This window comes from Nelumbo lutea, chromosome 1 (assembly GCF_056320005.1).
Source record: "Nelumbo lutea isolate HS-2025 chromosome 1, American lotus-T2T, whole genome shotgun sequence".
NCBI classification, from domain to species: Eukaryota; Viridiplantae; Streptophyta; class Magnoliopsida; order Proteales; family Nelumbonaceae; genus Nelumbo; species Nelumbo lutea.
In genome coordinates this window covers 22,793,539-22,806,410 of record NC_142684.1, presented here as the reverse complement: position 1 = coordinate 22,806,410, position 12,872 = coordinate 22,793,539, and the positions used below count along the sequence as shown (strand labels likewise).

The following is a 12,872-nucleotide window of genomic DNA, read 5'->3' as shown; positions in this document are numbered from 1 at the left end:
TTTTTGTTAAACTAGACTTCTTAAAGATTTTCTAGGTAGACTTGTTGGTTGTTTTGTGTTATTTGGCCATAATGCTTTTCTTTTTATTGGGCGGGTCTGAGTTGATAAGAGAGAACTTTGTAAGCTTTGGGTCTAGGGCAAGGCAGGCTAAGTCCTTCCCTGTATTATTTGATAATTTTCCTTTTGATAATAGTTAATAAGATCTAAAGGTGACTAACTTGTCCACCTGGAGTAAAGTTTGGGGGTTGGGGGTTTAAAAAATTGTTATTGTTACTATTTCATTGAAACTTGTGTTGAAAGGACTGATTTTTTCCCATCAAACCTTGTTGGATTTATAGATGTGAAATTCAATTCTTTTATTAGTCCAAGAATTGGAGAATCGAAATTATCATTGAAAATTTATTTTCTCCTAGGATCAATGTAGGATTAGATGACCCAATTTGATTTTCTATTGAATTGGGTTTGTACCTGATATGGATACCACAAGTTGCATATCCCAAAGTGATAATTGACATCTAAAATCCAAGTCCAAATTGAGTCCCAAGCTGAAGATGATGCAACCCCAATCAAGAACTCGATGCAGCAATCTATGTGAATCAATTTTGCATTGATGATACTTTGTGTGCAGTTGTTAATGTCTTGAGTACACTAGGTTTTTGCTGGAACACAGAGAAATAAGAGAGAAAAAGTCTCCCTTTAAGGCCTGGTTGAACTAGGGTTTTAATCTATGAGAATGGATGATAATCTCTCTCAAAATCTTCTCCTACTCTATCTTATATAAAGTTGGAAAGTTGTAATCCTATTAGGAGTTTCCAAATTTGGTTTCTAACTTAATTAGAAGTTGTCTAATTTGGAAACCCTCTTAATCTTATTAGAATTAAAAAAGACCTAAGCACATAAGCAATTTGACACATATGGCCCAAGCATGCACATGTTTATTTAAACTAGTCATGTTCACACTAGTCTTTATAATGAATTGGGTTCATTACTCAAGCAACCTTATTTCACATAACTCGCTAGCTCATTAGACTTGAATATTGTATGGCATGGGACCCACTAAATTCTTACACTGATTCATATAGGTTTGGCCCATGCAGAGGATCACATGGTCCAAATTTCATTAGGTCAACTTCTAAACTAATCGAATTGGGCTTTGAACACGTCCAACACTTAAGTATAAGTGAACTTTTACTTTGATTTCAACCACCTATGAAGCCTAATGTCAATGACTTAATGTGAGAAATAAGCCCATTAGGTCCAAATGATCTTTTGCTCTTAACTTTACAACCCATAATATCTATACATTTCTCGATCATAGAGAAGGACTTCATACTTAACTGTTAAATGTAGTGTTGTATTATCTGCTTAGATGGATATCGGGATTAAAACCTTTTGCAAACACTTTTTATAAAATAACTATTTATAAACATCAATATATTTTATAAATTGATTTCAAAACACATTAATATCCACTACCAACAGTTTTAGGTTTCCATAAGAGATAGTTTAAATTAGGATACTCTCTTTGCTTGACAAAGTGTTAATCCTATCATAATGATCACCCACTCAACTAATGCTCCAAACCACTCCAACATACCTAGGTATTTGACCCTTAGTGGATCTCATTGGTTAGTATATCAAAAATAGCTTAGTCCAACACTTGGTGCAGTACTATTATCAGGTTTAGAGTTAAGTGTAACTTTTCAATTTTGCTCATCTATCTCCAAGGTCTAAGGAATAACTAAAAATGGTTATTGTTCAGCATTTCAGAAAATACCCCTAACTATACTTTGTGTCTAACCCTAGCAATTGAGATAAACTTCTCTACTAATTTGACAAAGTTGGAAACTAGTGTTGTAAATCTAGGGTTTGTATGAGAAAGAAAGAAAGAAAGAGAGAAAGGAGAAGAAGAAGAGGAATGCGTTGAGTGGTATGTTTTTTGTTACTATTCACACACTCAAAAGGCACTTTATATTTTGAAACAAGAAATTACAAAGAGGACCCTACTTGGGTGCCTAAATACAAAAAGAGTACAAAGGGAAGAGGTAAAGACTAAAAACACCATTGCCTAAAGTTTCTCAACACTTTCCCTCAAGTTGAACAAATATATCAATCATGCCCAACTTGGCAAGGTTCTTAGCAAACTTTGGGTGTTGAACACCTTTAGTGAGGCAATCGTCTAGTTGGTCTTTCGATCTTACAAAAGGAAGGCAAATCTCTCCACCAACATTTTTTTCTCTAATAAATTGTTTGTCCACCTCAATATGCTTTGTACGACCATGTTGAACAAGATTGCGAGCAATGTTTATGGCTGCTTGATTGTCACAATATAGTCTCATTCGGATATCCACTTGGATGCCCATCTCAGCCAATAAAGTCTTCAACTAGAGTAGTTCAGACAATCCATAAGCCATTGCCCTATATTTTGCCTCAACACTAGAGCAAGTAACCACTGTTTGTTTCTTACTTCTCCATGAAACCACATTGCCTCCGACTAATGCATAATAACCATATGTTAATCTTCTATCATCAATGAACCCTGCCCAATCTACATCTGTGTAAGCATCAATCTTTAGATGGTTGTGGTTGGAATATAACATCACTTTACCAAGGCATCCTTTCAGATAGGTTAAAATTCTATTAACTGCTTGCATATGAGAGGTCCTAGGTTCATGCATATATTGGCTAACCACTCCAACAACATAGGATATGTCAGGTTTAGTCAAACAGAAATACAGAAGGCAGCCCACCAATCTTTGATATACCCCTCTATCTAAAAGAGCTTCTCCTTTAGTAGCACTCAACTTGTGGTTGGGATCAATTGTAGTTTCTATAGATTTATACCCTAATTTCTCAACTTTATGAAGCAAGTCAAGTACATATTTCCTTTGCGATAGAAAAATTCCCTTTTTAGATCTTGCAATTTCAATGCCAAGAAATTATCAGAAATCACCAAGGTTCTTAATCTCAAATTCGGAAGCAAGGAAGGACTTTAATTGGGAGATACCTGTGATATCGTCACCTGCCACAACAATGTTATTAACATATACTATTAACATAGTTACTCTTCCATTAAATCTTCTAATGAATAAAGTGTAGTCTGCCTAAGATTGAGAAAACTCAATCTTTATGATAGCATTTTTGAACTTGTCAAACCAAGCTCTATGAGATTGCTTGAGCCTATACAAGGACTTCTTCAAGCAACAAACTTTTCCTTCACTGTTAGGAAAGCTCACCCCAGGTTGTAAGTCCATATACACTTCATCTTGTAAATCCCCATCGAGAAAGACATTCTTTACATTCATTTGATATAAAGACAAAGAGTAATGGGCAGCAAGAGACTTGATCACATGAATAGAGTTCATTTTAGCAATTTGAGCAAAGGTTTCTAGATAATCAACATAAGTTTGTATGTGTCCTTTGGCTACAAGTTGAGCTTTGTAGCTTTGTACCTCTCAATTAAGCCATTTGCCTTGTGCTTAACAGTGTAGACCCACTTATACCCAACATAAGTCTTATTCTTAGGACAAGGAATAACCTCCCAAGTATGGTTCATTATTAGGGCCTCTATCTCTTGGTTCATAGCTTCCTTTCAATCAAGGGATTGCATTGCCTCTGTAACACTATGAGGGGTGGACACAAAAGAGATGACAGAAATATAAGCACAATAGGAAGGTGAGAGAGCATCATAAGACACATAGTTAGTAATATGATACTTGCTACATGTCCTCTTCCCTTTTCGAATGGCAATAGGAAGATCAAGGTTAGCGTCAATAATAGAATTATCAAGAGGTTCAAGATTACCTGAGTCTGGAAGATCATATTGTGATAGGCATTCTACTTCAGGAGCCACCCTCTTATTGCACCTGATGAAAAATTACTACCAAGACCGAGGCTGATATATAGGAGGAGGGGGAAGGGGAGGAGAAGGAATACCATCATTATAGGGAAGAGAGGGAGGAGGAGGAACAAAAGAGATAGGAACAAGAAGGCAGAAGAGAGTTCAATTTTCACTTGCATTCTCCCCCTAAAGAGAAGGACATGATGACTAGAAAAAAGAGGACTCCAAAAAGGTAACATCCTTAGAAATGGGTGGGAACATGAGTCTAGAACAATAAACCTTGAGTAACTTCAACAACATGCCTATTCTTCCTTTCAGTTATCCCATTTTGTTGTGGAGTATAACTACATGAAATCTGGTGAATAATGCCCCGATCTTCAAGAAATCTATACAAATGATGTTCAAAGTATTCATCGGCATTGTCAGATCTTATTATCTTAATTCTTTTCTCAAACTGTCTCTACCATATTCATGAAGTCTTGAACCACCGTAGGAACTTCATCTCAACTTGTCATTAAATAGAGCCATTGATACCGGCTATAGTCATCAATGAAGAGGATGAAGTATATACCCACCTATGCAAGGGATAGCATATGGGCCCCAAACATCAGTATGAATCAAATGAAATGCAACATTACTTCTTTTACTACTCATAAAATATGTGGTTCTTCATTGTTTTGATAGATGGCAAGCTTCACATTCAAATTTCAACTTTGACATTGAGTTAAATAAGTTTGGAAATAAAAGTTTTACAGAATTAAAAGACATATGACCAAGAAGACAATGCCATAATTTCAAAAGACTCATTTTCTCATTTGAAAAAGACTCAGTCTAGCTCAATAATCCATGCTATAAAGGTCCATCAAGGTTGTAGACTAAATTAGTTTCATGCCCACTTCCAATCATCTTCCTTGTGCTCAGGTTCTGAAAAACACTATGGGTAGATAAATAGGTCACTAAGGAATTATGGGATTTTGTAAGAGAATTAATAGACAACAAATTTTTATGTAATTGGGGCACATGAAGAACCGATTCAAGAGAAATGTTATGAGTGAGTTTGACTTCACTCTGACCCAATTTAACTTATATGAGGTAAAATGTAAAGGCATACCAGTCATATGGGCACTAGCTCCGGAATCTACAATCAAATGACTAAAAGATGTAGAACAAGCAAGTGCAGTACCTGTCTTGGCATATGAACTAGATGGATTACTAAGTCCAAAACCAGATGAGGAGGATTTACCACCCTTCTCCAATTACAACAGTATATTCCTAAGTTTATTCATTACATCAAAGGAGTCGGGAACATCGGAAGGTTGAGCACCATTACAAACTATAGCCAAGTGAGCATTTCCCTTCCTCTTGGTTTTGTATTTTTCTGGTTTTAAGTGAGGATTGAGCTTCCAACACTTTTCCTTAGTATGTCTTGGCTTCTTGCAATAATCACAAACCACACCCTTAGCCTTTTCAATAATAGGGTGCTTACTAGTATTTTGCTTGGATCGAGATGACATAAAGGCAGAGTGATCAATCATAGGAGGTTGCATCATGGTTGTCCTTCTACTCTCTTCCCCTTGTACAAGGGAGTACGTAGAAGCAAGAGTGACAATGCCGACACTAAGAATATGTTGCCTAGTAAAATCAAACTATGGATTCAAGCAAGCCAAAAAATAAAAGACTATTCTCCTCTATATACTTTTGATATTGCTCACAATTTTCAGGGTCTTTCCATACAAGAGTCTTTAGGTGATCCATTTGTTCCCAAATAGACTATAGAGAAGAGAAATATATAGCCACAAATCTATCCCCCTGACACATACTGCAAGCTTCCCTCGTAAGCCAATACACTCTAGTTGTATTGTTAACATGGGAATAAGTGGCAACAACTCTATCCCAAATATCTTTGGCCATTAGAAGAAACATGTAGTTTTGGGTAATATGAGGTTGCATTGAGCAAATAAACCATGACATTATAAATGAGTTATCTTGTTCCCACTTCGCATATTTCAGATCTTCCAAATTTGGCTTCACCTCCTTTCCTATGTTGAATCCCAATTTACCTCTTCCAGTGATGGTAAATTTAGTAGATTGGGACCACTTCAAACATTTCCTAGAAACACACTGGATGTTAGACAGTTTTGTATGCCCTTAGTTTCAATCAGAATGATGTACTTTATGAGTTTATTGTAAATGAATATAAGTACATATTTGATTCATGTTCCCTTGGTATGTTTCTGTGTAATACCCTTAAACTAGACACTTAATGAGACTCGTGTTAGTTTAGAATGTTCACAACTAGTGGGTCAGTCTAGGGAGACCTATCCTGATAAGGCTGACACTGTGGTACCACCAAGTCGGTTGGGGTGGCCTGTCTCAGCTGTCAGGGTGAAACCCTAGGCACATATAGTGTAGGATTAATTGAATCTTTGAACTGGACCAGATTTCCAGTATTGCCTTGGACCTTGAAGATTGATGGGCAAAACTGAAAAGTTACACCCGACCCCTAGACTCGATTATGATACTATATTAGGTGTCAGATTGGGTTGTCTTTGATGTACCAATTAGTGAGATCCTTAGCGGGGCTCAAAACCTGGGTATGTTGGGACAGTCTGAGAATTCATCTGAGTGGGTGATCATAGTGACAGGATCAGCCCCTTTGTCGAACAAAGGTAATGATCAGGGATGCACTCTCACTGATGGAAACCAAGACTACCGGCAGTCGATTTCAATCGTTGAGGTTTGTTTTACAAAGTGTATTTTATATGAGATATAAAAGTATATATATTATGGTTTCTAAAATGTTTGCAAGAAGGTTTTAATTCCCGGGATCCATATAAGCAGAGAGTGCAACACTGTTCCTTGTAGCCGAGGGAGAGGTCCTCTCTTGTCGGGCAGTGTATGATCATTATGGGCTGATAGGTTAAGTGTAAGATCATTGAGAATAATACTTGATGGGCTAATCTTGCATCTACCCACAGTCCCTGGGTGTTACAAGGTGGCTTGGCCCAGAGACCACTTAGGATAAGTGTTGGGCCCATAGAGCCCATTTGATGGGTTTCAGGGGTGCACTGTACATAATAGTGTATTCGGCCAGGCCTTGTAACAAAGGTTGGGCCGGACCCATGTAGTTGGTGTGTAATTCAATGCTTGGGTCCCATGCCATACAAGGAAGCCCAACTGGGTAGCAGTTAGGAAGGTTAAGTGAGCACATAAGCTTAATGGGCCTAAAGCCCATTTTGAACTAGACTTATTTAACAAGTTAAATATGGGCAAATTCTGAGATGGATCAGCAGATAGGATAGGGTCTTAACCCTATCCACTCAGAGAGTCTAGATTTGAATCATATTCAGATCTAGAAACCTCCTAATGAGATTAGGAGAAGGCTGATCTAATCTGCAGATAAGATAAGGGTTTATCCTTATCACCTAAAAAAAGGTCTGATCCAAATATGATTTGGATCAGCAGCTCTTAATTGGATTAGGAGCTGATCTTTTAGGGTTACAAAAGAAGGAGGGGGTGGTAGCCTTTAGAAGAATGACATAATCAGATCCTCTTCAGAGCTAAAATCACAAAAGAAAGATTTCTGCAATCCCTACAAAGATCTTTCTTGCCGCCTCCTTCATGCAACCACCAGACATCCAGTTCTATCTCTAGTTGTGGGAGAAGTCAAGATTCGATCTTGACATCAGTTCTTTGAGAAAGAATTGATAGGAAGTTGTGCTCACGTGCCATCCTGTTGTTTCTTGCAAAGGACAGAATTCTTGGAGAAGAATACTGTTGATTCTGCTCCATCCTGCACTATGCCATCTTTAGTGGGAGCAGTCTTTGGATCCTTCCTTGGGCGTGAACACCTTCGTTGAGAGATACTATTTCTCCATATCAGGTATAATCCTCTCCTAATCCTTTTGGTTCAGATCTGGTTCAGTTTATGATTCAAGAATGATTCTTGAAAATATGATTTTCTAAATAGGGAATGCGATTCCTAGTTGAAGGGAAAGAAAAATTTTGAAAATTTCCCCTTTATTCCGCAAGATTTGGGCATCGATACGATGGATCTCTCATTCCTTCACTGGAAACCATCTATACATCCTTAGACGATTCCATAATCTATCAAAACACTTTCACCTCAACCAAAAGGGGCCCCAAATACTTAACCACAACTAAGGATCCAGGAAACTAGGCCACCACATGGTTAAGAGGCAAAAAAGGCCAAAAAACTAAGCTGGCGCCAAAATAAAGGGAGAAGAAAATCTCCCAAAAATTGTCTAGGGCTTAGAAAAATATAGGACCACTTTCTGTTGCTCCCAAGGTAAAAAAAAGGCTTGACATCATATCTGGATTTTTTATTTAAGGCTTAAACAAAGTGTATAAGGCTCAACATCAGACTTGGATTTTTTGCGATTTTATGCTTGAAAAATCTACTAAAAATGATAGAAACTTCAAACAAAGACAAGAGTCATACCAACCATCTTCTAAAATAAGGGAAAATCAAACCATATATGATTCATGTATTGATGCCAACACCTGTATGGACTTTTGATGTCATCTGGCGGTGGTTTGACATCAATAGTTCATCTCATGAAAGAGAGTCAGCAAGAAAGGTATTCCCAAGTGCCTTTACCCGCTCTGATACCAAGTTGGAAACTAGTGTTGTAAATCTAGGGTTTGTATGAAAAAGAAAGAAAGAAAGAGAGAAAGGAGAAGAAGAAGATGAATGTGTCGAATGTGTGTTTTTTTGTTATTGTTCACACCCTCAAAAGGCACTTCATATTTTAAAACAAGAAATTACAAAGAGGCCCCTACTTGGGCACCCAAATACAAAAAGAGTACAAAGGAAAGAGGTAAAGACTAAAAACACCATTGCCTAAAATTTCTCAAGAGATAGTACACTAATGTCAGCCTTGGCATGATAAACTCCCCAAGTTCATCAAATGTCTGAGAATATTCTAAACCAACACAAGTCTTATAAATGTCCAATTTAAGGGGTAATACATAGAAACATACAAAAAACACACATGAATAACAATTTTATGATTTCATTCAATTAAAGTTAAAACATATCAGTCTGATTGGAGTTGAGGGCATACATTGTCTAACAACTTGTTCTCTTATAGGTTCTACTTTATTCCATTGATAAGCAACTTAAGAGGGCATAAAGTGCAATCTTTCTCAATTTTCACCCTAAAAAATTCACAATCCATTTTTCTAAGTAAGGTTAGATTCATTTGCTAAGGGTGCAAGATAAGAAAATTGCATACTTTGAATTTTCCATGAGTTGTCAATGGGTTGGGTCTAGTTCTAGACAGGGTGAATCAGTCCCAAACCAAAATGATTATTAATTGGTTCTATAACAATATACCAAAGACTAAACCAATTATTAATTGGGATAATCATGTCTAACCCAATTATACTTGACATTTATAATTACCTATGATAATAACTTGAAACTTCATTTTTTATAATATAACCTTAATACAAATGTCAATAAATCGTAAGCTACTTATATGTTAACAAATGTTTTTAACCAAAATTCTCTTATATAGTGTCTACAAGATTTACCCATTTAGACATAAAATAAAAGAAAAATTATAAGAAAATAAGGAGTTATAAGAATAGCAAGAACTGGTCCCAAACCCGATTATTAATTTGGACACAACTCTCAAATAGAACTGGCACAATCGGTTTGTTTTGTTTGGTTTTATCAAGTAGACTAATTCTTTAACAACTCTAAATTTCTCTATTTCCTGTATTATGTAATATATTATCATATAAAAGGTAACATTTGTTATACATGTCTAGATCTAGCAATTGGCAAGTTCCACAGATAATAAATTGGCTTTAAAATCAAAACTAACTCATGTATCCTTTAATCACAACGGAATCTAATTTACTTCCCAAACTCAAAACTCTAACGCGAAGGCTTTTAGGTCTTTATAAAGGTCCCAATCTTCTAAATAAAATGGATTATTTTATGTTGTATTTGGCCTTCAAATTTGTGCTTTTAAATCTAAAACTAAAAGAACAAAGCCCCAATTTTAGCCTTTTGCATTATGGTATTTCTTAAACAAACTCTTACCCAACATTTAACGCATTTATTTGTCTTTTACTTTTCATCCAAAAACTCAAGTAAAAACTTATTCAAACATGGCCTAATTATCTATCAAACCTAATTTGTACTTAGACACCTTTTATAATCAACCCTCCATCAGGAGCGATTTGTATTTCCATTTGGGAATACATGACCTCTTAAAGTGAGTGGAAAATATGAAAGGGCATTGGTCCAAGGTTTTTTTATTTCAAAAATACCCTTAAGAGTTGTTTTATCATGAATGATCCACACATTTTCCAAACCAAGTTATAATGTGGGAAGAGGGTTTTGTTTCCTAAAATGTTGATAAGAGAACTACTAGGGGTATTTTGGGGTAAAAACCTTGGTCCTATGTCCTAAGTAACATGATCCATCCTAGCCAAAGAAGTTAACCAATTAGGACAATTAAACAAAAATAGACCATGATCCTACAATCCTCTCCAAGCTAGGACATGAACCAGAGTGTTAATTTTCCTGTTAACATACAAAAAGAGATATACATATCAGAGGCCACATAAAAAATATCATTTAAAATCAAATTTCTTCAGGACTAGACTCTAAGATCTTCTAGTTCTTGCTCTTGATTAAGTTCTAGCAGCTTGATTCAAGGAATACCTTATAGAAGCCACAACACTTAACTAACTAAATTCCTTTCCTGATAGCTATTGCTTCATCTTGGATTGCCAAGAAGGTTGATATAGGCCCAAGTCAAGTTACACATGAACCACACCAATCCCTAATAATAGTGCTAAAATTGGCTTTATTTGTGAACAAAAAAATATCCTCCACTTGTGTTAATTCTGAAAGTTCCCAATTCTAGAGGTTTCCCAAAAGAAAGACTGCTATTGGGTCTCTCATTGTATTGAGAATCTAGATAACATTTTGTCAAATCCTTGATCCATATCATCACATCTCTATGGAATGCATTGATATTAAAAGCAAAAGAATTGTTAGAATCATCTAAAAATTAGGTATTCTTGGATTTCCAAATATTCTAAACCAACAATATCATCTGAATTGAAAGATTCAAATTTCTATCCTTATGTAATGCACACAAATCTAGCCAAGAGAAAAACCAATTAGAAAATTCATATTATTGTCCACCTCACCTACTCTAGCATTGAAAACATTGTCTACCCAAAATATCCTAGCATGATCACAAGACACCAAAGCATGGATTGTGGTTTCAATTTTCTTTGAGCACAAACAACATAGGCCCAAGGGAAGGAGATCCCTTCTAGCTATGTTTGAATACACGATTAAGCCATTATGAACAGTTCTCCAAATGAAGGATTTCATTTTTGGTTCAGCTGGAATGGACCAATGTTGCTTCCATTGATTCTTGCTATGGGTTTGATGATTATTATACTGGCTACCATTTATCAAGAGGGATCTTGCTACAAAGTAGATCTCATAGTAAACTTACCATTGTTGGAGGAACGCCAAAAAAGCTTATCTTGCCAATTCATAAAAGCCAAGGGGATAGAGGATTTGATTTGAAATGAAATCATTGAAGACACTTCTGATAAAATATTAATTCCAAGATCTATAAGAGGGATTTAGGAGACCACTCATCAAAGAAGGAGAGCATGGACCAGGTTTGGTAGGGGTGAACATTATTTGGTTAAAATTGAAAAACCGAACCAAAAATTTTGGTTTCGATTTGTTCAGTTCAATTTGTTTGATTTTTGGTTAATTCAGTTTTTGAATATTTTGTTTTGGTATTTCGAATTACAAATTTGGTTTAACTAAATAAACTAAACTTTAGTATATAATATGTAATATATAATATACAATAAGTAAGATATAATATATAATATGCAACATATACTATATAATATATATTATGTGTTATAATATATATATATATAATAGAATATATCATTAAAATTCGGTTTTAACCAAAATAACAGAAAATCGAACAAAAAAAATTGGTTTTTGTAAAATTCGGTTTTTATTCGATTTTTAGTTTTTTCAATTTGATTTTTAAAATTTCAGTTTATTCGGTTTGATTTTTAACCAAATAAATCGAATTCTCACCCCTAAGGTTGAAGCCAATGAATTTGTGGCTGGCGACTGACTATAGGCAAGAATCACCCCAGATAGACACTCCTACTCCTTGATTGATTGCCCCAGTAATAGCCATTTTAAATGATTTTCTTGCCTTCTAAGATGCTTTTCCACCCCTAAGAGGCAGACCTAGTAAGAGAATCCCTTAAAAAATCCTTCCCTTTAAAACATTTAACATAGATTACCTTTAGCTAAATGCTCTCTTGTTTTGTAGCAAGTTTCCAGGCTATATTAGCTGACAAGGCCAAGTTGAAAGTATAGGGATCTCTAAAGACTAGGCCACCCACCATCAAGGTTGCTTCAATAAATTAAGTCCCAACTAAGATGTAGATTTTTTCTATTACCACTTGAATTTTTCTTCCACCAGAACTCCCTCTAAATAGCTACAATTTTGTCACAGACTAACTTAGAAAGCAAGAAGTAAGACATAGCATAAGTGGGAAATGTAGTGATAACCGACTTTAGAAGCACCTCTTTTCCATCATGAGAAAAGAGGTCATACCAAGAGTTTCCATTTTGATCCACCCTTTTAATGAGCCCATTAAAGATTAATCTTTTTTTTTATTGGCCAGATTTTCTAGGAAGACCCAGTTACTTAGAAGGATTTTGAACTTGCTTAATTTGCAGAATAGAAACAACCACTCTTCTCAGCCTTGGGTGAAAGTTTTTACTAAAACAACTTTAAATTTTGAAAAATTCACTATTGGCCCAAAACCATTTCATATTCTCGGAGAACTTTCACCAACACTACACCTTTTTTAGTTGATGCCTTTGAGAAAATATAGCTATCATCCATAAAAAAAAAGGATGAGAAATTGTGAAACAATGGTGATTTAATTTAATTCCAGAGGTGAGGCCTGATTAACAAGAGAA

At 35.6% G+C, this 12,872-nt stretch overlaps 1 pseudogene; it reads right to left on the bottom strand.

The window, feature by feature from the left end:
* Positions 1 to 2,384: 2,384 nt before the first annotated feature.
* On the bottom strand, positions 2,385 to 3,365 carry LOC148873934 (secreted RxLR effector protein 161 pseudogene; annotated as a pseudogene).
* Positions 3,366 to 12,872: the final 9,507 nt, after the last annotated feature.